The sequence below is a fragment of the Cynocephalus volans genome, chromosome 3 (genome assembly GCF_027409185.1).
Source record: "Cynocephalus volans isolate mCynVol1 chromosome 3, mCynVol1.pri, whole genome shotgun sequence".
Lineage (NCBI taxonomy): Eukaryota > Metazoa > Chordata > Mammalia > Dermoptera > Cynocephalidae > Cynocephalus > Cynocephalus volans.
Genome location: NC_084462.1, coordinates 180,575,469 through 180,603,160, shown reverse-complemented (window position 1 = coordinate 180,603,160; position 27,692 = coordinate 180,575,469). Strand labels below are relative to the sequence as shown.

Below are 27,692 nucleotides of genomic sequence, written 5' to 3'. Positions count from 1 at the left end.
CTCACGGCTGAGTCCTTCCCAAGGGTCTTCACTGACCTGGCAGTGGCAAATGCCACAAAGTCCCTGTCCTTAGGGGCTGGTGCCCTTGGAGAGGCAAAGGCAGCTACCTACACTCAGTACTTCTCCTGCGAAGAGGGCATAGTCACAATCCCTACATAGTCACAATCTTACCGTCTAACTTCGATGCAGTGATTTTAATTAACGTACAGTCCATATACAAATTTGCCTCCTTGTCCCCAGATCATCCCTCATTTTTATTTATATATATATTGTACATATAAAGATATTTATATATGACATATAAGTATATAGTATATAGTATTTGTTAAATTTAAAATTAAAAAAAAGCATATTATATTTTATAGTGTGTTTTAAATATAATATATAATTATATATTATAATTAATTATACCATTAATAAAACCGTAATAATATATAATATTACATTGTATTCATTTATATTTTTATATCATGTATTATATGAATATAGCTTCATATATATATTTTATGAAAATATAGGAATGTCTCGTTCATATTCCCACAGGCTGCCACAGGAGGGTCTGTGTCTGGGTGGTGGCCACTCGGAGGGACAAGTGATGGCCGTGCCGTGGGCAGTCGGGGGAGATCGCCAGGGCTGGTGATGTTTGAACCCCCTTCCAGCATGTGCAGGCGTTCTCTGGTGGGTGATGGGGGCTGTCAGGGATGGAGGTTTTCCAAGCAGAGGTGACGTGCACCAACTTTTCCCATCAGTGTGTTTACCGAGCGCCTCCTCAGGTCTGTGCTAAGCGCTGGAGAGGTGGCGAATGAGACAGGCAGGGCCTGGCCTCAGGGTGCTGACCGCTTGGGGGGGACGTCCTGGAGGCCAACCGAGGGCCTGGGATATGGAGTGACGAGGCCTGATGGGCTGACCTGGAGGGTAGATGGGGCCACAGGGGTCTTGGAGCCCTGGTGGGCCCCAAGGGGAGCTTGGCTTTTGTCCTGTGGAAGACGGTGTACCATGGACGGGTTCCAGTAGGGGGAAGTGTCCCTAGAGGGGCCTGTTGGAAGTGGTGGGGCTGGACAGGTGTTCCTGCCCTGGGTAGAGGCCTCGGGGAGGCTGTTCTGAGGAGCATCCAGTGGAGGCCAGAAGTGCTGAGTGCAGCCAGGAGGTGCCAGTGCTCTCAGAAAAGGTGTGCCGTGGGTCTGGGGCAGAGACGAGAGGCAAGGCTCAATCTACCCCCCACCCTCTCTTTGGTTCCAAAGCCCACTCGCCTCCCAGGGACCCCTCTCAAGGAGAGAAGCCAAGCAGCCTGGACCTAGCCTGGCCCGGGAGCTCTCACCTGCTGGGCTGTCAGTCCCCAGGGCAGCCTCTCTCCAGGCCGGGCTGGGGCGGTGGGCTGACCAGGCTGGAGCATGTCCCTGCCCTTTGCTCCGCAGCCTAGAAAACTCAGGCTTGGGGCCCAGAGTCTCCTCCCTTTCCACTTCTCAGGTGTGAGGCCTCACTTCCTGTCTTGCCTTTCTGTTCTGCCTGGGCCACCCCTGGCTGCTCCTCGGCCAGGATCCCGGCTGGCCTCTGGCCAAGCACAGGCTTCCCCATGTCTTCTCATTCACTCCTTCTCCAAATGCCCAGAAAAAAATCACTCCGAGGGGAAAGGGGCCTGGGGAACAAGGACCTGTTCCGGCCAACTCCAGTTCCATTTACAGGCTCAGTCAACCTGCTGAGTCCCGGGACGCCCAGTCTTGTGCTGGTTCTGGAAGTCTGGGCTGAATAAGAGTCTGCCCCTTCACTGTCCTCTCCTGTCCCCTGACCGCAGGCCCTGTGGCCCCCTCCTGATCCACTGTAGTCTACAAGCGTTGGTAAACCAAGGCCCATGGGCCAAATCGACCTTCCGCTGCTTTCGTAAGTGAAGTTTCATCGGCACACAGCTGCCCCCATCCGCTCCACATCGTTAGTGATGTGTGGCAAAGCCGAGCAGTTGTGAGAAGGACAGCCCCACACCCCCATCACCTTGGCCGTGAGAGGACCCCTCTGCCTTCCATGCACAAGCACTCGCTCATTCCTGAAAGAGTAACTCTTGAGAATGCATCTCGTGGGAGGGGGTGGGGACTTGGCCTGGCCCCTCGCTTCCCTCGGCCTGAGTCCCCGTTCACACCAAGCAGAGCTCTGTCTTCCCTTTGGTTTTCTTCCCTCCAGTAGAAAGCCTGCACGGGCTGGTCTGGGGTCTCTTTCTGCTGCTGTTGGATGCACAGCTCAGTCCTGGCAGAACCTTGAGGATCCCCTCTGGGGAGAGGGATTCTGCAGGAGTCTGTCCCAGGGTGGCTCCCAGCCCTTGATAACCAACTTTGAGGTCCCAAACACGTGAGATGTCTGAGCTGAGAGGACCCCCCCAGCCGCTGCTAACCCAGATGTAGCAGCCAAGGTCTGGGCCAGTGCATGACCTGGAAGAGGCCACCAGGAGCCAGTGGCAGATGGGAGACATCTTGAGTGGCTGTGTCTGAGGGGCTGGCCTGTCCTCTTCAAGAAGCTGACAGTTGGGGTTGGTTTCTCCCTCCAGAAGGCTGGGTGAGGCAGTCTACCAGGAAGATGACAGGCACCATCTTGTGGGGCTGGAGGTCTCAGGCCAGAAAATCTGCCATTTTCCAGGTGGGGTCTTTGGGCAGGGATCCTTCCTGGAGGGGACTATGGCCTTGGTCCCTCTGGGGCCTTGTTGGTGGCTCTGTATCCACTCCAGCCCCAGGCCCTCGGGCACTGAGGATGGCCACTGGGGGGCAGTGTGAGCCAGGAGACCTGGCAGGGATCCACCCTCCACTCACTGCCTGGCTGGCCCTGCCAGGACAGGGACAGCCTGGGTGGGGGAGAGGCCCGCCAGACCCAGCTCTCCTGCTCAAGGGGGCTAGAGGGCCAAGGCTCTGCCTGGGTACTGGGCTTTTCCCTAATGCCCACGATCACACCCCCGACCCATACACAATCACACACACACGTGTAAGCACACACCCACATATGCAAGTATGTGCTCACAAACATTCACCTGCAAGAACACACACACAAAACCTGTACACACACATGCACCGAGATATCATCTTCACCCAGGTCACAGTCACGCACGTGCACAACTCACAGAGGCGTGCTCACACACACACAGGCACCCCCCTTGCACACACTCTGCACATGGCATACAGCCCAGCCTGGGTATGGGTGCAGACCATGCTGCTTGGTGGGGGAATGACCTCTTGTCACTGCTGGCAGTGCCCTCTGCAAGGGTGAGCCCTGGCGTCCACCCTCGAGGAGAACTCTCTGCCGTCCAGAGGCCCCTCTGCCTATGGACAGTCCTTGGTCCTAGCATGGATCACAATGGATTTTAATGTTCTCTTTTGCATGTTGATTTGTTATTAGAAGTAAACTAGGACCCCAGAAAACCCTTCCCACTTCTCTCCTCCCTTCCTCCCCCCATCCTTGTTCTTAGTCATTCTCTCACAACTGCCACTTTCTCCCCATTTTACAAATGGCAAAACTGAGTCCCCAAGGCAGGGAATGACTTGTGCAGGGTCACACAGCAATCAGGCAACATCTTCTTTTCACATCTGCCTAAACACAGAAGGGCGGCTGCCCCCTCCTCAGGGTCCTTGGAGAGCTCACGCCTGCAGGTGGGAGGTGGGAGCCGGTGCTGTGAGGCCCTTCTCTGTCAGCTTCTGGACCACACAGAATTTTACGCCCAAGTGCAGTTCTCCCAGTGGCCCAACGAGCCTGCCGCCATGCCATATCCCATTCTAGGGATGTTTATTTAGCTTTGAGCACAGACAAGTCCATTACAGGTTCCACACACAGAAGTGTGCCCTGATGGGCCTTCATCTGAGGCTGGGGTCTATGGGGTGAGTGGTGGAGGTCGGGTCCCCATTCTGATCCTCTCAACTGGGGGACTTGGGGGATCCCTGCCCCTCATAGTCTCAGCTCCTCCTCTTCTGTAAAAAGGGAAATGCTACCCATCTCTTGGGGTTGCTACAAGGACCAGAGTTTATATAAAGCACCTAGCATGGGACAGACATTCAAATATGGTGTCCCTTTTAATAGTGCACCTGGGAAGGGGGCAGCAAGGTCCTGTGGGACTCCTATTGCCATCATTGTAAGAGGTCCCTTCTTCCCCACTATTCCCAAAGGACCTGAATTATTAATGAACTAACCCAGATTGATGTTTTCTTTCAAGATGTCACTCTGAGCTCCTTCATCCCAAGACACTGTTGATGTGATGTTTTCAATTTCCCCAGGCCTCTGCCTGGCAGGAGCCTCCCCTGGGCTCTGATCCTTTGCCATCAATCTTGTTCACCAAGATTCATTCCCAGTTCTGGGTGGGCTCAGAGAGGAGGAATGCCCTGTGGCTCGGCTCGTGGAGGGGGTGGGTGTGCTGGAGCATGCAGGAGGCCCAGAAAAGCCCATCCTTTGCCCTTTGTAAACAGCCCTCCACACCCGGGCAAGAGGAACAAGGCACCAGGAAGGAGCAGTGTGGAATAGGGTGGTGGAGGAGGGGGTCTGTCTGGGCTCCAGGGGCTTTGGGCCCTTTTGGGAGGGCTGGTGTTGAGAAAGTCCCTGAAGACCGGGGCGCACTGCATGCGCTCATTTTGCCGCAGCTCTGAAAAGTGCCTCAGTTCTCTTGGGCTTTGTAGGCTCTGCTCTCCAGCTGCCAACATTTTTTAACAGTGAGGCTCAGCTTTAACCAGACTCCAGCTACTGAAGCTGAGGATGCTGCTGTACACAGTCTTAGAGCAAACCTGGAGCCAAGAGAGAACACATCCATTAAAGCATCTGCATTAATCACTGGCCATAGGTCAGGGAGGGACAGAGGGTACCATTGGACAGTACTCTCACGCTCGACATGTGTGGCCTTGTGTGTGTGCATGCACACATGCAAGTGTGTACACGTGTGCTTGTGTGTGCACGCATGTGCACTGTATACAGGTACATGTAGGTGTATGTGTGTGTGTGTGCATGTGAGAGTGGGTGCGTGCTCACATATGTGAGTGTGTGCACGAATGGGGGCACTTGTGTGTGTGTGTGCGAGCAGGTGTATGTGTGAGCATGCATGCTGGTGTGTGTTGTGCTTACATGCAGGCAGCACGTCACAAAGAATTTCGTGTTGTCTAAAACTAGCAGGGGAAAGAGGTCTGCAAGCTCGAACCAGTGTGGTTTTGGACGGCTCTTTTCCTTTGCTTCTCCCACACCAAGCCCTGACTCTCTGTGGACGTTACAATTTCCACTTCCTGGTAGCCCTGGCGATGGCATTTACCAGCCCCACAGGGAGGCTTGGTGGTCTGGTTTCAGGGCCATGTTTGCCACAACACTGAAAGGCTTGATGGGCAAAAGCATCCAGGTGTCTACAGTTTTCATCCTGGTCACAAAACCTCTAGCCAAGGCTACTGACACTCAGTCAATAATAATAAATTAATCTCTTGTTTATGTGGAATCTTCCACCCCAGAGGCAAATACCTTGCTGGGAAGCTGGGGGTGGACGAGCTGGTGGATGACCTGTGCAGGTGAAAGTGAGAGGAGCCACCTGTGAGTGGCCAGGCCACCATCATGCTCTGTCACTGGGACCTGCCACCCACCCTCTTTTGGCTTCAATGTCACCTAGAATGAAGGACCAAAGCCAGGCATCCCTTAGGGCTCTGAAATCCCATGAGTCAGAAATTCCATCCTGAGAGTGGGTTCCTGTACCCTACCTACATGAACTGCTGCTGTCCAAAGACTTTGGCATCCAAGGCAGGTTATGAATGTGCAGAGCCTCAGAGAGGAGAAAATAGGAGAAGGTGTAGGGTTTGCTCCTGGGACTAGTGGGCTGTATAGGGTTTGGGGGGCCGTGGTTGGGTGTGTTTTATGCCTGACACATGTAAACATTTACTCCAACCCTACCTTACTTCATGAAGGACTACCTCAGCCTACAGGAAAGATGGGTGGAATACAATCAAAAGCTCCCAGGTCAGAGCAAATACACATGAAGATAGAGCCTGAACAATTAGGAGGAAAGTGGAGCACAAACATGAGGGCTGACATTCTGTATTTCAGGTGTGAACAGTAGGTTTGTTTGGAGTTTAGAATTTGTCTCTGAGATTCCTGGCAGCCAAAGTGAAAAGAGAAATAAGATTAATTGTCTTCATGATTCCTTAGAGTTCCCAACTCTCCTCCCATCAGGGTGCACAGGGAATGTGTGAGACCCCTGAGCACACGCCTGTGAGGCCACGCTTATCATTCTGGAGACAACTTTCTCATGGTCTGAGAGGGCAGTTTCTCTGACCTCTGTGTAAGGAAAAGGCTCCATTAAAGGCAGCAGTCATTTAATGCTCTGGAAAGTGCAAAGCTTTCTCCAGCAATGATTCTGAAAGATACTTTTCCCATGAGGCTTCATCTAGGTGGCCCTGAAATGGAAAATGGATAATGTCCCCAATAGCATCTGGACAGCAAATGTGGTGACGTGTCTCATAAAACTACTTCCTGTAACCACCCCGGGTGACAGCTGAGGGCATCTTTCCAAACCACAGAGTCTGTGAGGGGACAGCAAGCTTTGGGCAGTCATGCCTATCAACCTAGCTCTCTGCTGCACCCACCTGCAGAGCTTAGCAGGTGACTGTGTCTTTCTTGAGCACCTACTATATGCTAAGCCCTGGCAGGAGGTTTATATACATGGCCCCATTCAATCCTTCCACACTGAGCACAGCAGCTTCATTCACCCGCTTTACAGATGAGGGTCCTATGGGAGCCCTTCCTGGGTGTGGTCCCGTCTTGTCCCTATAACCACACCTCTATCCCCATCTTACAGACTTGGAAGCAGGTGCGAGGAAGGTAGGAACAGCTGCATTGGGATAAAAGCCAGGCTCAGCTTAACCCAACAGTCTGGGGTTCACAGTCTAGAAAAGGGGACAAATGTGGATAAATTACACCTAAGAATGACCAGGACAGCTACCCAAGAATAAGGGGCAGATGCTGCCCAGAGGAGGTGGCCACTCGGGTTAATGGTCTCTGGGTAAGGGGAGGAACGAGGCCAGAGGATGCTCACAGAGGATGAACAGAGCTAGCCAGACTAGCAGGGGTGAGGGCAGAGAACATTCTGGACAGAGGAGGCTGTGCACAGAGCCTGGGAGGTGAGCTGTGGAGGACGGTCACAGGGAGTTCTGGGTGGGCAATGGTGCTGCAGCAGAACGTGGGAGGAGGGGAGGCACCCGGTGCAAAGGGAGGGGTGGGCCTCTGGGAGAGGAAAGCGCACGCCCACCCAGCAAGTGCCCGGCTGCCTGGAGTTCACACTCCCCTTAGCAATGCGCTGGCACCTGGAACAAACTGCTCACACAGTCGTGTTATCAGCTGGTATAACATCTTCTTTCTAAATTGAGAATGTGAGGCCCAGTCCCCAGCACCCAGCCCTGCCCTGGCAGCAGGAGGTGCTTAGGGAGTAGTGGAGCCAGCTGCCAGCGCAGCCCTGTCCCTGCATGAAGCAGTGTCCTCACACCCACCGGGGGCCCCAGAAACAAGCGGGCAGGAGGTATAGAGCTGATAGGTGCAGAATGGAGGAGACAGGATGGAGGAGGATGTGTCCACACTGGGACAGAGGACAGCCCGGAGGCTGCCCTCCATGGCCTACCTGGCCAGGCACCTAGTAGAGGCAGAGAAGGACCCTACCCAGCTTCCTAACCCCAATGCACAACCCCCTCCTTGAAAGGCCAGTTGCAGGAACCTCAGCTCCCAGGCCTGACCTGGCCTGTCTCAGCCTGCAGATGCCAAAATGCTATTTCCTGGAAAACAGGGCCCCACTGGTCCCCAGGGGGCTCTTGCAGGGAAGGCTCATACCCTGGGCAACTGCCAGGAGCCAGAAGGCGTGGGTGGAATCCTCAGGCTCCCTGGCCTGGATACAGCTGGTGTGGGTGGAGGCCGGAGGGTCCCCGTGGTCGGAGGAGGTAGTCATGTCACCACCAGCACTAACATGGCGCCGGGCAAGGGCAGTGGGGGAGAAGGGACCTGGCCCATCCTGGTGGAGAAACTCACAGGGTCCACAGGATTTCAGGCAGGTTGTGCCCAGGGAACCTCACACGAGGATAGTCCCAGCTCCTGGGCACCTGCCCATCGTGCCCAGAGCAGAACACCTCTCCCGAGTGCCATCTAATTTAACCCTCCCAGTTCTTGAGAGGCCCGTGTGATGCAAAAAAGAAGCCCAGAGAGATTGGACCACACTGGTGGGGCAGCGACTCAAGTTGGAGGGAAGCCCCTCTGGCTCCGAGCCTTCCTAAGTGCACCCGGCTGGAGCCCCCGCTGGCCAAAGGCCTACACAGCCCACCGGGGAAGACGCGGCACCTTCGGTGGGTGGGGATGGGTTCGGTGGGAGGGGACGGGGGAGAGCAAAGGGTCTCCGGGCCAGGAGGGATGGCACAGGTCGAGCTCCCGGGATGCTCTGAGGAGGGGGCTCAAGTGAACACAGGCCCTGAGACCCCCTAAATCACCCCGAGCATCTGGAGTCGGGGGCTGGGGGGCAAGAGTGAGTGGTGACACCAGAGGGGAGCCGTGAGCAGATGAGGAGGTGCTGGCCGCCTTCCTGGATCTTGCCCTCTAAGTCGCAGGCAGCTGGAAGGTACAAACAGGATCAGCAGGCCCCCATGTGCCCTGCTGGTGTTCACCTCCCCAAACACCGAGGTCCCAGGTGGGTCCGCTCTAATTGGTTTATGTCTGACTGTAGCAAGGTACAACTGATTTCCCTCCAGCTGTTTCTGCAGCGCGGTCCTCATCCCGACACCGGCAGCCTGTGGTGGCCCTCGTGGCTTCTCCTCCCCTTTGGGAAGAGAGTGGGGTGGGGTCGTGTACATGTGGAGGGATCGTACCTCCATTCCTGGCCCTGGGGTCCCAGAGCTGGAACACACACGCACACCTGTGTCGGACCTCAGTGGAGACACCTGCGGGAGTGAAGACTCACCTACAGCAAACTTTCTAGCCTGACCATCTCCTGGCTCCTGGACTTACATCCCTCTCTGGACTCCTTTTGCCTTCGGGATAAAATCCAAACTGTCTTCTCTCCCCACGCAGTACTTTGAACTCAGAGCCTCATCCATGCTGGAGTCTTTACAAACTTGCTGTGCATTGTCTTGCCCCGGGCCTTTGCATGAGCTGTCCCCTCAGCCAAGAAAGCTGGCACACCGCCTTCCCCACACCCATTCCTTTGCCCCCTGACAGCACATCCTCACCCTTCTGGACTCAGCTGCAGGCCCCTCGGCTGAGACAGCTTCTCTTGAGGTGGGACTTCTGCCCTCTCTGCACTCACAGCCCCTTTGGGCTTACCCCCAGCACAGCAACGCTCCCGGGTTGGCATGGCTCCCCTTCTCTCACTAGGCATGTGCACTCCGTGTCTCTGCAGCCACCATGCCTTGAGTGTGACCTGCCACGGTGCTGGAGAAACAACAGGGGCACCATATCTGTGAAGGGGTGGAAGGAGGGGTAACCTGGATACACCCCAGGGCCCCACGTGTCCAGGCTCGGCGTTGAGCTGCATGTGAAACAGCCGCAGTCCAGCAGCCGAAGAATTGAAGGGCAATCCCAGTCCTCGCTGGCAGCTTTGGAAAAAGCATTTTAGGAGATACATTTCATCGCCTCTCGAGCCCTCCCCAATTCTTCCCAGTGTCTTGGATGCCCTGGGGTCGTCCCCTCATCCCAGCGCTTGCAGATCCCTCCTGGCCTCACGACACTGGCTTCTTCTCTCTCTGACAGCCCCTCTCTCCCGGCTCTCTATGATGTCGCTGGACGTGGACTCCCTGCCTTCTTTTTTGTTTCCTTTCTGCTTTGCCCATTCTCCGTATTTCTTCACAACAAAGAGGAGCCCTGGAACTCACCCAGCCAGTACTAATTCTCCTCCTCTCTTGCCCTCTTGAGACCTCTCTCTTTGTGCCCTGTCTCCCAAATCTGCATCATAAAAAAGCTTGAAACCCAGCTGGCAAATAGAGCACTCTCCACGGGGGGAAGAGAAGGGTGAAGCTGGGCCAGCAAGGTCAAAATTCTCTTTATTCCACAGGAGACGGGGCCATTCACATGTTAATAAATCATCTTCCCATCACGAATCAATGAAACCTTTTTACAAACCGCATTTTAACCGCACACAATTGCTCCATGAGCAATTCTGCAAATGAGGAAACTGAGGCGTGGCGGGGATGGTGGTGGTGGTGAATAAGTGACTCAGAGGAGGCTGCAGTGTGAAGGAGGATTGTATAACCAGATGTCCACACAGCCTGCCCTTTAAAGTCCTACATTATTTCCTATCCCGGGCTCCATCCATGCATCCCAGAATGAAAGCTGGACTAAACCGTGTGTCCCCTAAAGTCCCATTCACAACCAAGAATGCCGATGGGCAGATGCATATTCAGGGTTGCAAGGCGGAGTTTCTAGGGCCTTGGTATCTGTGCTTAAGCAGATTACATGCAATTCCCTCCAAGAACCACAGATGCAATTTTGTCCCTGACGTTGATTAGTGGCATTGGTCAGGAAAGTTGAACCTGAGCAGCAGAGCATAGACCTGGAGCTATTCAGGCTCCCACATACCCCAGAAGCTCACAGGATGCTCACGCAGACAGAGCAGAGGGAAAGGGCGGCTCTTCACCCACAGAGCGCCTGGTGGGCCTGGGTGCCACAGGCGGCGGGGCACAGGAGACAGTGTCCTCTCTTGGGACCCAGTCTTGCTTTTTGAGGTCCCTTACTGCCTGAGTTTCAGTGATTACTTGTGTTTTGTTTTGTTCAGTTTTTTTTTTTTTTTTTTTTTTTGTCTCCTTCAGAGTTTGCGGGTTGGGGGAAAAGAAGAGGCCAGAGGGGTTTTTTTTGTTTTTTGTTTTTTTTAAGTTTTAGAAAAGTTTTACAAAAGCTTTAGGAAATTGTTCTTGCGTAACAGAAAAGCTGAAAGATTTGGAAGAAATCCATGGGCTAGGGTCAAAATACTCAAATAGAGAATATCTTTCTTATTCCCAACCCAAACATTTTCTTGTCCCCCCAGAGGGGGGGACACCCTGGCTTCTGACAACCAAGACCCCTGAGCCCTTGATTCTCTCAATGGTTGTGGTGTGAGTTTCCATGGTGATGGGAGAGTGGTGGGGTGGGAAGAGCCTGGGGGAGATATTGTAACATTGGGCTGAGCTCAGCCTGGTGAACTGCTCTCCACTGTCTCTATGGCCCAATGACTCTGTGGTCATGGTCATGGTCATGGTCGTGGTCACCTTTCCCAAGAGTCTCCCCCTCCAAAGCCCTAGACCGTCATGTGTCCCTTATAGACCTTAGGGCCGCAGCCCAGGAGGAAGCACAGGCTGGGGGCAGAAGGTTCTAGGCCAAAGAGCAGGTGCCATGGCAGGACGGGATGGCTGTGGCAGGCACTGGAAGGTGAGCATGGGGGGGGGGGGGGGCTGAAAGGGTCTGGGGGAGTCACTGTGTGAAGGAGGCCAGAGAAGTTCTCAGTGAGCTTGGGCTGCTATAACAGATCACCATAGACTGGGTGCTTTATAAACGACAGAAATTACTTCTCCCAGTTCTGGAGGCTGGAAGTCTGAGATGAGGGTGCCAGCAAGGTCCAGGCCTGGTGAGGGCACTTCTGGGTTGTAGATGGCTGCTTCTCCTTGGATCCTCACGTGGTAGAAAGAAGGTGAGAGACCTCTCTGGGGCCCCTTTTGTATGAGCACTAATCCCATTCATGAGGGTTCCAATCTCATGACCCAGTCACCTGTAAAGGCCTCACCTCCTAACACCATCATCTCGGGGGTTAGGATTTCAACACATGAATGTTGAGGGGGACACAAACATTCAGACCATAACAAAGAGGGACTCATGCTGGGCATGGGACGGGGGGTGTCCATGTGGCCGGTGCACGTGGCTGTGAGTGTACAGGAGTTGGGGACTCTGTCCATGGAGTCCAGGAGATCAGAGAATTCATACACTGCAGGGTGGGCTGCAGCCCAGGAGCCTGGAAGAGAAGCCCCCACACTCTGCGGTGTGGCAGCCAGTCTAGCTGCAGAGATGGCACAGTGAGCACGGTGACCCTGGGAAGGAGGATCCTGCCTCCTTCGGGTAGAGGCACTGATCAAGGTTGACCCAAGGCACAGCTCTCATCTGCACACACAAGGGCATGTGGCCGCACTGCTCACGTCTGGATACGGACCTCCCCCTGTGGACGCAACTGTGGAAATTCTGCGCATTCTAAGAAAACACAGATGATGACCCGTCTGGGCTGTTCAGTTCTGCAGCCCTCAGTCACGAGAGGCCTGATCAGACCCAGACACTCACCAGGAAAAATGCATGTTCTCATTGGATCTGATTCCTAGATTTTGTAGAATAAACATTTGTCAACCCTGAGAGTGTGTATACCAATTAATTCCCACTTGGACGGACTCCGGGGCCCGCGTGCCGTCTGAGAAGGGCTGCTTAAGGTCAGTTTTTCCTTTCTGGGCTCCTCCCAGCCTTGGGGAATCAGCACACAGTGCTTCGAAAGAGGGGGATTGGCTTTCAGGAATCCAGGCCTTGGCATGAGGCCTGTCCAAGGAAGTTGTTCTGGTTTCCCAGCAGCTCTCCTAATTCCTAATCACACTAGGGTTTGGATGGGTGGGTCAGGGAATAGGGATTTGGTGCAAGGAAGCAGAAAAGTCACCTTCCCAGTAAGACCTACCCTGACTCCCCTATTTAACAAGGCACCCTTTCAGCACCATGATCCCCATTAACCTGCTCTGCTTTTTTCTTTTCTTCCACAGCGTTTATTACTTTCCAACATACTGTATATAATTTACTGATTTCTTTTCTTTGTTATTTTCTGGTTCAGACCACTCTGCTCTCCTCCAGTGTCCACCGCGAGGGTAGAGATGTTGGATTTTGTCCTCCAGTGCACCCCTAATGCAGAGAAGTCTGCCTGACACTGACTAATCACTGGAACTTAATAAGTATTTGACATTCAGTGAACATTTGATGAACTTTTACTTTTGGCCAAGATGGAGTAAGAGAGACTAGATTTACCCTCTCTCTTGAAACATCTAAAAATCTGGACAAAATATATGAAATCAACAATTTTCAGACATCCCACGTCAGACAGCTCAAGACGTGAATCCCTAGACACGGTAAACAAATAATGTGAGCCCCAGGATCACGCCAGCATTCTTCCTGGAGAGAGTTTCCAGGCCATGGTGAGAGGAGGGTGACCAAGTCAGAGGTCAGGGTCTTTCTGAGTTGAGAAGATGGAACCAGGAGCTTGAGGGAGCCGAGGAAGCTGGAGTCCACAGGACAGAATAAGGAAGAAGAGAGAGAGGCACAGAAAGGGAGTTCCAGAGATGTGCGGAGGGTCCTCGCCAATATTCAGCAGAGGACTGACCAACACCTGTGAGCAAACTACCTGAGGAAGGGGAAAATCCAGCTGAAAGGATTAGAGGGAACAGTGCCCACACTCATGCAGGGCAGGAAATAGTGCTTGTTCCCACCAGCCAGACTGGACAGCCTCGCAGCTCAAAGGAACTGGGGAGAGTACCCAGGAGAGCTATGACCCTGTAGTGGGGTAAAACTAACCCTAGACTAACTGGTGCTCTGGTTCTACCTAACAGAGCTCAAAACCAAGCCTCGAGAGGATCAAACTGTCTCCAAGTAGCTTATCTATGTCTGAGAACAAAGCTGAACAACATTACAGGAATATAAATATCCAGTACTTCACAAGGTAAAACTTACAGTGTCTGGATCCAATAAAAAATTACCCAGAGAAAGAAGCAGGAAGATGTGACCTATCATGAGGACAAAACTCAATCAATCAAAACTGACTCAGAAATACCAGAGACAATAGAACTAGTAGAAAGGATACAAAAAGCAGTTGCTGTAACTCTATTCTCTATGTTCAAGAAGCTAAAGGAAAGATTGAGCATGCTAAGTGCAGACACATAATAAAAGGAGATGTACGTCAAACTTTGAGATAAAAATACATCTGAGATTAAAAATGCACTTGATGTGAATAACAGAAGATTAAACATTACAGAAGAAAAGATTAATTAACCTGAAGATGTAGTAATCTGAACTATCTAAAATGAAACATATATAAAAAAAAAGACTGAAAAAAATAAACAGAGCATCAGGAAGCTGTGGATAACTTCCAGAGGCCCAAGGTATATGTAAACTAGATTTCCTAAAGCAGGGGAGGAGGAGACAGAAAAAATAATTTAAAAAATAACAGCAGAATATTTTACAAATTTTATGAAAACTATAAACACCAAAATCTAAGAAGATTCATGAACCCCAAGCACATGAAACATGAAGAAAATCACACCAAGGCACCCTAATCTAATTGTTTAAACCGCAGATAAAGAGAAAATCTTAGAAGCAGCCAGAGAAAAAGCACACGTTATGTACAGAGGAACAAAGGGAAACATGAGAGCAGATTTCTCATCAGAAACAATGCAAGTGAGAAGGCGATGGGGTAACATCTGTAAGAATTGAAAGAAAAAGAAACTATCGACCTTCTATTCTATACCCAGCAAAAATGTCTTTCAAAAACACAGGCAAAATGAAGACTGACTTAGACATGGAAAACTGAAAGAATTTGTGATCATCAGACTTGCACTATAGGAAATATGAAAGGAAGTCCTTCTGTCTGAAGGAAATGGATACTGGATAGATGTAGGGATCTACACAGTGGAAGTAAGAACACTGGAAATGGTAACTATGTGGATGTGTGTGCGTGCGTGTGCGTGTGCGTGTGCGTGCGTGTGCGTGTGCGTGTGTGTGTGTATAATTATTATTATTATTATTCCCTTATTTAAAAGTATCTCTTTAAAAGATAATTTTGAGCTACTTGGTGCTAGAAGGCGACTTTTGGGCCCAAGGACATGGGTCAGAATGCTGACAGCGTTTGGCAGCCAAGAGCCCTGCCTCAAAGGCCCCAGATGAGGCCCCATCATTGATAAAGCGAATGCTGAGGATGGAAGTGTTTGATGAGGCAGACCATTGCATTTCATTGTTTGGACTCTGTTAGGAACCTTTTCTCAAGCTTGTGTACAAGATCAGTGTCCCGGTGATCTGATGTTGAAGAGAAGACATTAACAGGGGACATGAAAACCAGCTTTCCACGCACTGCTTGAAAGAAACAGCTGCCTTGTACTGCCAAAAGGACTCTGCCCATCACTGAAGCTACCCCTCCTGCTGCAACAGCACAGTCAACCAATGGCACACTTTCTTCTTACAGACCCTCTGCCTGGAGGACTGTCTCTCTTCTTGCACTATTTACCTCTGCTGTGAAGCAGAAGTCATCTGCCACCTATGTGCAGCCATCTTGCAGCTCTGCATTCATGTGTTTTGGAGTAGTTGCGTACAGCTTGGATTTTATCAAGATTTAAGCTTACAGTTTATATCCCTGATAAATATCCAGGTGGTGACTGTCCGTGCTTGGTGTTCGATGCTCTTGTCTCTCACCCCTTCATTGACTCCACGACTAGTGAACTAAACATAAAGAGAGATTTACAAAATGGAGGTGGAACCATAATTTTATTTGACAAGTATTAATGTATGCAAAGAGTTTTCTACAAGATCGATATAGCCAGCCCCCTAAACCCAGAGGCTACAGTAGTGTGTCTATATGTTCAACTTTTTAAAATAAAGTGATTGATGGTGTTGAGATGTGTTCTGTTTGTTTGTTTGACCGACCTAAAATAGTGGACCCATGTGCAATTAGCTTTTATCCATAAGATCCAACTGCACATCATGAAGCCAGAGGGAAGATGTTGAGTCAGAAAAAGAAGACTAATGACCTGCATAATAACAGTGTTTGTGTTGCCGGACTGTGAACTGTAGAGCCTGACTCAGTACAACATTTCAGTAAAGAAGAGAAAACAGCAGCAACTGAGGAGATGTGGAATCTGTGGACATTGGCTGCATGAAGACTGACCGGTGGCAAGGACAGCCTTAGAGTACAGCAAGGTGAATACAGAACACCACTCAGCAATGGGAAGAAGCCAACTACTGAAACACCCTATGACTGGGATAGAGTCATCATGCTGCTAGGAAGAGCTAACCTCTCAGAGGCAGGCAGGTGGCTGATGAGCACTGGAGGAACTTGCCGCCCTAACCATGCTGTGGCACAATGCGGGGCTGAGCACGCAATGGCAGTATCACCGTCTTCAGCGGGTTTGGGAGGTGCTATTGAGTTTGTGGGCCATTTGGCCATTTGGTGGCCTTCTGAGGACAAGGTAACATGTTGAAGCATTTTGTGGACATCAACTTTCTCTGCAAGGGATGGGTTATTGCTTCCAATTCCCTTTCCCTCAGGATTCCCAAGACCCTCTGACTCCACTCCAGGGTGGGGGAGAGGAGGGTGGTGCAAGGGCCCACGTGGAGGTTACAGACTGCTATTGCTGTTGTGTGACCTCAGGCGAGTCACTGTGGGGGAAATAAGACAATCTGCTGACAGGAGACCTTCTGTACCAATATAGAAGAGAGAGAATGCAATTTACTTTTGAGTAAGCATCATGAGATTTACATTCATGTACAGAAAGTCTAGATAGAACTTCAACAAACGTGTACAGTAATGCAGAAGAGAGGTGAATGAAACCTTCTCTTATCTCCTAGAGAGACACCTGTGTTCCTATGAGAGGCTTCTAAGGTAATCTCTGGGGGTCTACTGTAAATGTTCCAAGGGTCAGGAGGCCCGAGACCTTGGATAGTAAAACAAACAGTTGGACTTACTATTTTTTCAAGGAGATGCCCTAAGGAGGAGAGGGTGGGAAGGCAGCTGCCTCCTTCCTCTTTATTAACAAAAGAAACTCGATCATCTTACCCTTACATTGACTTAACTGAGCCTCTGTTCTCTCAGCTGCAGAATGGGTTTGTTTTATCTTCCTCCCAGTGTTGTGCTAAGGAGGGGTTAGCCCTCGTCTGCAGAGAGTGGGTCCTCTGCCAGCCCATTTTCTTCTCTCCTTCTTGTGGATGTCAGGGGTTAGAGAGTTGGGGGCTGTTCCACCCATCTGGCCCAGTTGAACAGCCCAGAACCATCCCCCAACCCCGCCACTGTCCTTCACTAACCCAGTTCCACTGGCATCCTGGCCTGATCAGCATCTGCTCTGTGTCTCTCATTATTCCATCGCTGCCCTTCAACTAGAAGGACTATGTATGTGTTAGGTAAACATGGCATCTTCCAAATGTTTCAGGGTGAGCTTGGCCTCCTGGTACATGTGATGGGGCCAGCTGGGATTGCCACTGATTGAGATTTCATAGATTTGGTTTTTCTCCTGGAAAGCTAAACTCCCATGGAGATCATGGAATCTTCTACTAAGAGATTTGCTGTTGTCAATTAAAAAATATTTTCCTTTTTTTTTCTTGAAGAAGGGATGTCACCATTTCCAAGTGTCAAGAAGCTGAACTAAACAGTTATTGTGAATGTTTCTGTAATAGCTCCAATTTTACTTGGATTCTAGTTTCGATCCAAGTGATATTGATCTGAGACAAGTGACGGAGCTCGGGTCTTCCCTGAGTGTTGCCCATGGTGACTTCCCACCTCTGCTCAGGGAGGGATGGACTCTTCCAGAAGAACCCCTTCCATCTTTGCCTCACAGATGTCATGATGGTTGGAGCTCATGTTGTATAACATGCAAGAGCATTATAAAGTATAAAGGGGTGTTTCTCACTTGTTCAACCTTGGGTGCAGGGCAAGCCTCTTTCACCATTTGTCACCAGTGGGAGCACAAGGGCAGTGGCTTTGCTGAATGGTTCAAAGGACTCTTCAGTGTCCAGGGCCAGGTATCTGAAGGGAGTGTCTGGAGATTTAAGATTGAGGGTGTATTAGCCAACTCGAGCTGCTATAACAAAACACCATAGACTGGGTGGCTTAAACAACAGAAATTTATTTCTCACAGTTCCAGAGGCTGGAAGGTCCAAGATCAAGGTGCTAGTGATTCATTCATTGGTGAGGGCTCTCTTCCTGGCTTGCAGATGGTCATCTTCTTGCTGTGTTCATACATGGTGGAGAGAGAGAGTGATCTCATATTTCTTCTTATAAGGCACTAGTCCCATCATGTGGGCTCCACCCTCATGACCTCATCTAATCCTAAAAACCTCCCAAAGGCCTGATATCCTAGTACCTTCACATTGGGGGTTAAAGTTACAATATATGAACTTGGGGGGCACAATTCAGTCCATAGCAGTTGAGCAAAGGGGTCAGGCAGCTCCCATGTAAGATTTGCCTGCCAAAAACCTGCAAGGAGGAGTCATTCTCTCTGCCCTGGCAGGGCCATCTACCCAGACTTCCAGGAGCACCAGCAAGGCTTGTGCCCTGATCCCCAACCTCCCACTCTCTCTGGACCCCAAAATCAACACTGTCCTAAGAACCAAACCCTTTAAGCCACAGCTTGAATTAAGTTCACAAGTGTCCATCTGCTCTCCTATAGGACATCCTTTTCCCCACTCAGCCCAGGGTCACCCAGTCCCTCATCTGGGTACCTTTAGGTCTGGATATTTCAACTTATGGGTGATGATGCATTACTAAGTCCAGAGAATCATTTTAGTGGCCCAAGACCAACATATTTTTAAAAGAGATAAGACAGAATAGAAAAATCAGAGTGTGTCCCTGGAGCAGTAACTATTGTTTGATGGAATTTTTGTCTCATATATAATGTGAATAAATGTGTCTGCTCAGGTGCATGGACTGGGTCCTGATTTCTAAGTGGGTTGTGGAAAAGACGTTTGAAAGCTGCTGCTTTAGGGGATGCTGAGAAAGAAAAGATTCACTCTGTTTTCAAGACGCCGCTAGGCAAGGCACAAAGACAGGATATTTGAGGCAAGAAAGCCCTCTGGGATCATCTTTGCTGAGCATATCTTTTTACAGCGCTGGAAAAAGAGGCCAAGAGGAACCCAGGAAATCGCCTCAGCCCATCCAGTAGGCTTCTGCTTGAGCTCTCCCCAAGGCCTCCTCTTGGGAATACAGGAAGGAATCCCTGTAAAAGGCAGGCAGGATAATGTTAATGAAAATGGCAGGGTAAGGACCTTCCAAAATTCTCTCCTTGAAAACCATGAGAAAACTGGCAAAAGTGAGCAGGATCAACTATTTCAGAATTCCAAAAGTTGACTGCAATAATTCTAGGAACGCTTAGTCAAGAAAAATGGCTGAATCTTGATAAGAAAAATAAGATTTCTGTAGCATTTTTACTTACTCTGTTCCCATACCCATCGCTCCAGCTCTGTGGTAGACTTCAAAACCAATAACTCACAATCATGGTAAAGACTAGCAGCTTCTCAGCCACCAGAGAGGAAAAACAGATGGGAGCTACTTCAAAGCCTCATGACGAGACAATTGTCATTACTAAAAGACCCCACTTCCCAGGCATCTTTATTCAACCTCTCTTGGATTTCTTCAGGTACAAAAAGCATTTTTTCTGGGAAATTAGTTGAAAAAATTCACAGGCAAATGTTTTACTTCATGGCAATCTGAGGCAATGGATAACAGTTTGGCAAAAAAAAAAAAAAATAGGATAATTAAAAAGCTAAAAAGGAAATGCTGGGGAAAGAGATGTCCATAGGAGCTTTGAAAAGCATCAGCATATTCCTAGAAATCTAGAACCATATGCATACGAGGTGCATGCTCAGGAAAGTGTGAACTCTCACCTCTGGCTAATCTTGAGGCTTGTGGAAGTAGGAAGTAAAGGCTAAGATAGAGTTATCAACTGCTTGGCTTGCCAATTTAAATAACATAATGTGCTCTCTCTGTCTTTGCCAAGAAGCTGTATGTGTGTATGTGTGCGTGTGTGTGCGTGTGTGTGTGTGTGTGTGTGTGTGTGTGTGTGTGTGTGTGTTAGGGCACTTTAAAACTTATTGGATTCAGTTAAAGCAATGCTTAGAAGCAAGTTCATGGCTATAAATGCTGATATTAAAAAAGAAGAAAGATCTCAAGTTAATAACCTAAACCTCAATCTTAAGAAACTAGAAAAAGAAGAGTCAAGAAAAGCCAAAGCAAGTGTTAAAAAGCACATGGTAAAAATTAGAGGTAAAATTAATGAAATAGAGAATAGAAAAATAGAAAAAGTTGGTGAAACCAAAAGTTGGTTCTTTAAAAAGATCAGAGAAATTGACCAACTTTTAGCTAAATTCACTGAGGCAAAAAGAGAAAAGACTCACTCAATTTCTAAAGTCAGGTTTCTTAAAGGTTCCTTTAAGAAGGAACCTTAAAACTGACCTAACAGAAATTTTTTAAAAAAAGATTATAAGGAAAAACAGTATGCAATTGAATGCCAAAAATATTGGTAACCTAGGTGAAATATATAAATTCCTAGAAAGACATGAACTACTGAAACTGATTCAAGATTGAATAGGAAATCTGAACAGACCTATTACAAATAAAGAGATTGAATTAATGATAATAATAACAATACAGCTCTCACAGAGAAAAGATCATAACCAAATGCCTTCACTGGTAAATTCTATCAAGAGCTTAAAAAGGAATTAATACCAGCCATTCACAAAATTTTCCAAAACATAGAAGGAGATCAAATACCTCCCAACACATTTTATTTATTACCCAGATACCAAAGCCAAAGTCATCACAAGATAATAAAAACACATCAATATCATTTATTAATATAGAAACAAAAATTCTCCAAGAAATATTAGCAAACCAAATCCAGCAACATGTAAAAAGGATTATACACTATTGCAAAGTGGGATTTATCCAAAAATTATTCAGTGTAATACACTATATTAATAGAATAAATAATAAACAAAAGATAATCTCAATAGATACAAAAAGAATTTGACAAAATCTAATACTTTTTTCATATTGTTTCACTCAATAAACTTGAAATAGAAGTAAACTTTCTCAAGCTAATAAACTGCATCTATGAAAAACCCACTTGTAATATCATGTATTGTGGTTAAAAAACTGAAAGCTTTTCCCACAAGGTCAGAAAAAAGACAAGGATGCCCACTCTCCACTTTTATTCAACATTGTTCTAGAGGTTTTAGCCAGGGAAATTAAGTAAGAAACGGAAAGAAATGCATTCAGATTGTGAAGGGGGAAAAATCCAATCCCTATTTACAAATAACATAATCTTGTCTATAGAAAATTCTAAGGACACACACACACACACACACACACACACACACACACACACACACACACACAAACAATTAGACCTAATAAATGAGTTCAGAAAGGTTGCAGGATACAAAATCAATATACAAAAATCAATTGTATTTCTATACACTAGCATCGATCAAACCAAAAATGAAATTAAGACAACAGTTTTATTTGTAATAATAACAAAAAGGATAAAATACATGTGAATAAATTTAACAAAAGAAGTGTAAGGCTTGTACACTGAAAACTATAAATTATCATTGAAAGAAATTAAGGAAATTCTAAATAAATAAAGAGACATCTTATGTTTATAGACTGGAAGAGTTAATATTGTTAAGATGGCAAGGCTCCCCAACTTGATACAGATTCAATGCAATATCTATGAGAATCACAGCTGGCTTTTTGCAGACATTGATGAGCTGATCCTAAAATGCATATGGAAATGCAAGAGCCCAGAGTAGTCAAAACAATCTTGAAAAAGAAAAATAAAGTTGAAGGACTCACACTTCCTGATTTCAAAAGTTACTACAAAGCTACAGTAATCAAGAGTGCAGTACTGGTATAAGAATAGACATATAGGTCAATGGAATAGATCTGAGAATCTGGAAAATAGCCCTTACATTTATGACTTTTGAGAAGAATGCCAAGAAAATTTAATGGGGGCAAAGAATAGTATTTTCAACAAATGGTGCTGAGAGAACTGTAAATACTGTTATAAGAGTTCCAGAATGGAGGTGAGAGGTTACAGCATCCTGGTGGAGCACAGAAATGAGAAAAGATTCATGGAAAAGAATATTTTTACTGTTCTGCATCACCCTTCCTGCAAGCTCACACAGCACAGCACCAAGAGAGATCCCCTCAGCCTGAGACTTCTCACATGGAGAAAAGAGAGAGCAAAATGGGTGTCCAACTTCAGCCACGCCCCCAAAGAGAATTTTGAAAGCAGCAAGAAAAAAGTGACTTATTACATACAAGCGAAATGTCATAAAGCTATCAGCAAATTTCTCAGCAGAATCCTTACACCACAGGAAAGAGTGGGATGATATACTTAAAATGCTGAAGGAAAAAAACAAAAATCTTGCCAATGAAGAATACTATTTCCAGCAAGACTGTCCTTTAAAAATGAAGGAAGAAAAAGTATTTCTCAGATGAACATAAACTGGGGGAGTTTGTCACAGTAGACTTGCCTTAGAAGAAGTGCTAAAGGGAGTAGTTCAGGTTGAAACAATAGGATGATAAAAGCAACATGAAAGCTTATAAAAGTATAAATCCCACTGGCAAAGGTAAATATGCAGACAAATACAGAATAATGTAATACTGTAATGGTGGTATATAATCACTTTAAACCCTAGTATAAAAGTTAAAAGGCAAAAGTATTAAGAAAAACTATAATCACAAAATATTGTTCATAGATGCACATTATAAAAAGAAGTAAATTCTGACATCAATAAAATAAAGTGTGTATGGGTGTGTGGTGGGGAGACAGTATGTGATTAAAATCAAGTTTTTATCAACTTAAAATAGATTATTATAACTATAAGCAGTTTTATGCAAGCCTCATGGTAGCCACAAAGAAAAACTGTATAGTAGATACAAAATAGATAGAGAAAAAAAGAGTCAAAGTATATCACCATCAAACCATCAGATCACAGGGAAGACAGCAAGAGAGGAGAAAGGGACAAAAGACTACAAAACAGACGGAAAAAAATTAACAAAATGAAAATACTAAGTCCTTACCTATCTTTAATTACTTTTAATATAAACAGATTAAACTCACTAATCAGAAGCTATAGAGCAGTTGAATTCATTTAAAAAATAAGATCCAACTATTTTTCTTTATAAGTGACTCACCTTAGGGGCCAACCCCATGGCGCACTCGGGAGAGTGTGGCCCTGGGAGTGCAGCGGTGCTCCCGCCGCAGGTTCGGATCCTATATAAGGATGGCCGGTGTGCTCATCGGCTGAGCGCAGTACGGCCGGTCACAAAAAAAGACAAAAAAAAAAAAAAAAAGTGACTCACCTTAGATTTAAGGACACACATAGGTTAAAAACAAAGAGATAAAAAATATGCCGTGCAAATGGTAACCAAAAGAGATTGGGGGTGGCTATACTTATATTAAGTCAAAAACTGTCGCAAGAGACAAAGAAGTTAATAACAAAATAATAAAAGGGAATGTATACATTGCAATGTTATGAGATATATAGAGATATACATATAGATATGGTTTTCAACCATGGTTCCTAGCTCATAACTCCCATAACATTTGTTCTTTTGTTATAATGTTGGGATGCTTTGGACCTCAAAAGCAAGCCTCAGAAAACATAGTCTCCCTCTCCCTCTGACCTTCTCCTGCTCTCCTTTCACTTGCTCCTTTTTCTCCCCAAGGCAGGAAATTTTCTGACCTACCTTAGCTGATTGTAGGTCATAAGACCCCCATTTCAGAAGGGTTCCTGCCACGTACCAAGGAGGAAGGAAAGCTGCACAGAGAGGCTAAGAAGAATCTGAAAAATGGGCCTTACTGTGTTTCCCCACCCAGGCTGTTGGTGTTAGATCAGACCATTTTTGTCCAATCACATTTCTACATGGTTGTCCATGCTTCACTCATGCCTACATAATGAAACTTCCATAAAAATCCAAGAGTACAGGATTTGGAGAGCTTCCAGAGAGCTGAACAAATGGAGGTTCCTGGAGGGTGATGCACCCAGGAAGAGCATGGAAGCTCTGTGCCCCTTCCCCTATACCTTGCCCCGTGCATCTCTTCATCTGTATCCTTTATAATATCCTTCATAATAAATGAATAAACATAAGTAAGATTTTCCCTGAGTTATGTGAGCTGCTAAGCAAATCAATTGAGCCTCACAAAGGGTTTGGGGGAACCACGATTTATAGCCAGTTGTTCAGAAGTTCCAGAGGCCTGAACTTACAACTGGCGTCTGAAGTGGGGAGCAGTCTTGGGGACTGAGCCTTCCACCTGTGAGATCTGGCAGTATCTCTGGGTAGATGGTGCTGGAATTGAATTGAATTGAGGGCACCCAGCTGGTATATGCTGCAGACTTGCTTACTTGCTTGGTGTGTAGGAAACTCGTGCCCCAAATTTGGTCACAGAAGTCTGTCTTCTGTGTTGATGGTTGTGGTGGAAGGAAATAGGAAAAACTGTTCCTAATATTAGAGCACCTAAATATATGAGAGTACTTCAAAATGTTCATGAAAAAATAGAATTAAATGTAATACAAAATTTTCCACGAACCTTTTGAAGTATCTTCATATAAAGTAAACATTGACAATCTTAAGGGGAAAATAGACAGCACACAATAATAGTAGAAGACTTCAATGCCCCACTGTCAATATGTATAGATCATCTAGACTGAAAATAAATAAAGAAATGCAGACTTGAACAACAATGTAGACCAAATGGACCTAACAGATACATACAGAACATTCCACCAAACAGCAGCACAATACACTTTCTTCTCAAGCACACATGGACTTTTTCCAGGATAGATCACATTCTAAGTCACAAAAGAAGTCTTAACAAATGTAAAAAGTTTGAAATTATTCCAAGTTTTTTTTTCCAGCCACAATAAAATGAAACTAGAAGTCAGTAACAAATGGAAAATAGAAAAATTTACAAGTACACGGAAATCAAACAACACACTCTTAAATAATCATTGGGTCAAAAAAGAATTCAAAAAGGAAATTAGAAAATATCTCAAAACAAATGAAAATTAAAAGACAACATAATAAAACTTATGTGATGCAGCAAAAGCAATACTAAGAGGAAAGTTTATCACAGTACAGGCCTTTATTAAAAAGGGAGAAAGATCTCAAATAAACAGCCTAACTTTACACCTCAAGGAATGAGAAAAAGAAGAACAAATCAAGTCCAAAGTTAGCAAAAAGAAGGAAATAACAAAGATTAGAACAGAAATAAATAAAATAGAGAATTTAAAAAATAGAAAAAATTGATGCCACTAGGAGTTCGTTTTTGAAAGGGTAAAACTTTCAAATCCTTAGCTAGACTAAGAAAAGAAAAAGAAAATATTCAAATAAATGAAATCAGAAATGAGAGTGAAGACTTTACAATGGATTCTACAGAAATAAAAACGTTTTAAGGGAATATGCCAACAAGTTGGAAACCTAGAGGAAGTGGATAAATTCCTAGAAGTATACAACCTACCAAGATGGAATCAAAAGGAAATAGAAAGGCTGAACAGATCAATAACAAGTAAAATGGAATCAATAATTGAAAACGTCCCCACAAAGAAAAGCCCAGGACCATATGACTTCACAGGTGAAATCTACCAAACATTTAAAAAGGAAATAATACCAATACTTCTTAAACTCTTCCAAAAAATAGAAGAAGAGGAAATACTCCCAAACTCATTTTATGAGGCCAGCATCATCTTGACACCAAATCCAGACAAAAACACCACAAAAAAAGAAAGCTACAGGTCAATACCCCTAATGAACATGAATACAAAACTCTTCAGCAAAATACTAGCAAACAGAATTCGACAGCATACTGAAAGGATCATGCACCATGAGCAAGTGAGATTTACCCTGGGATGCATGTATGATTTCACATATGCAAATCAATCAGTGTGATGCAGCATATTAGCAGAATAGAGACTAAAATCACATGATCATCTCAATCAATACAGAAAAAGCACTTGACAAAATTTAACACCATTTTATGATAAAAACTCTCAAAAAAATTAGGTACAGAAGAAACTTAAATCAACACAATGAGGCCATATATGAAAATTTGACCTCTAACATCATATTTAATGGTGAAAAAGTGAAAGCTTTTCCTCTAAGATCTGGAACAAGGCAAGGATGCCCTCTCTTGTCACTTCTACTCAATGTAGTGCTAGAAATCCTAGCCAGAGTAATTAGTCAAAAAGAAGAAATGAAAGGCATCCAAATCAGAAAGGAAGTAATAAGGGGGCCGACGCCGTGGCGCACTCAGGAGAGTGCGGCGCTGGGAGCGCAGCAGTCCTCCCACTGTGGGTTCGGATCCTATATAAGGATGGCCGGTGGGCTCACTGGCTGAGCGTGGTACAGCCGGTCACAAAAAGACAGAAAAAAAAAAAGAAAAAAAAAAGAAAGGAAGTAATAAAATTATGGTCTCTTCACAGATGACATTATCTTATACATAGAAAACCCTAAAGACTTCACAAAAGAGCTGTTAGAACTAGTAAACAAATACAGTCAAGGTGCAGGATACAAACTCAACCTACAAAACTCAGTTGCATTTCTATGAACTATCCAAAAAGGAAATTAAGAAAACAATCTCATTTACAATAACATCAAAAAGAATGCAATACTTCGGAATAAACTTAACCAAGGAGGTGAAAGACTTGTACACAGAAAACTATAAAAGACGGATGAAAGAAATTAAAGCAGACAGAAATACATAGGAAGCAACCTTGTATTCATGGACTGGAAAAAATAATGTTGTTAAAATGTATGTAATGCCCAAAGCACATCATAGATTCAGTGAAATCTCTTCCAAATCCCAATGGCATTTTTTATAGAAATAGAAAAAATAATCCTAAAATTCATATGGAACCACAAAATACCCCAAATAGTAAAACAATTTTGAGCAAGAAGAACAAAGCTGAAGGCATCACACTTCCTGATTTCAAAATATACTACAAAGCTACAGCAACAGAAGAGTATGATACTGACATAAACATATAAGCCAATGGAACGGAATAGAAAGGCCCCCAATAAACTCATGCATATATGGTCCACTGATCTTAGACAAAGGTGCCAAGAATTCACAATAGGGAAAGGACGGTCTCTTCAATAAATGGTGTTGAGAAAACTGGATATCCATGTGCTGGATATTCCTCCAGAATGAAAATGGATCCTTATCTTATGCCATACACAGAAATCAACTCAAAACTTAAAAAACTTAAATGTAAGACCTGAAACCATAGAACTCCTAGAAGAAAATAGGAAAATAGCTTCTTGACATTCATCTTCATAACAATTTTTGGATATGACACCAAAAGCACAGGCAACAAAAGCCAAAATAGACAAATGGATTTATGTGGATTATACTAAAAAGTGTATGTACTTCACAGGGCCTGGTTTTCCAAAGCCTTGCAGTTTCAAATATTAACCTTGCGGAGGACTGGAAATTTTCCTCAGGCTATAAGTCTCTGGTGTAAGATAAAGATCTGTGGCACAGCAAGTTTGCTGGCTCAAGGACAGACAGGTTACTGATTGTTATGTAACGATACTGAGAGATTGCTGTAGGATGGAATGTTTGCTAAGATCAAGCTTTTGTTAATTGTCTACTAAAATGTCATCTGGCTTGTTTCACTGAAGGTTACCAGCCTCTAGTGTTAAACTATAACTCCACCTATGTCTCTTCCTGTAACTTCCTGGTCTGGAAAATAAATGCAGGAAGAGAACCCCAATTCAGCGTTAATTTCCCGAGGAAGGGTTAGCTCTCACTTGAGCATTCCCAGGGAAGTTAACCACTTTGGGGCTTCTCACTGCTCAGAAGAGATAGGCTTTGAGTAATCCTTTGTGGCTCTGTCACCCAGGGGAAGTGGGGTGACAAATCTGTTGGGAGGCAAAGCAATGCAAAGCAACAGAATTATATTGAACTAAAAACCTTCTGCAC

The 27,692-nt window shown here is 46.1% G+C and overlaps 1 pseudogene; it reads left to right on the top strand.

Annotated features, from left to right (window-relative positions):
• Positions 1 to 7,537: 7,537 nt before the first annotated feature.
• On the top strand, positions 7,538 to 15,869 carry LOC134372812 (AKT-interacting protein-like; annotated as a pseudogene).
• The last annotated feature ends 11,823 nt before the right edge of the window (positions 15,870 to 27,692 follow it).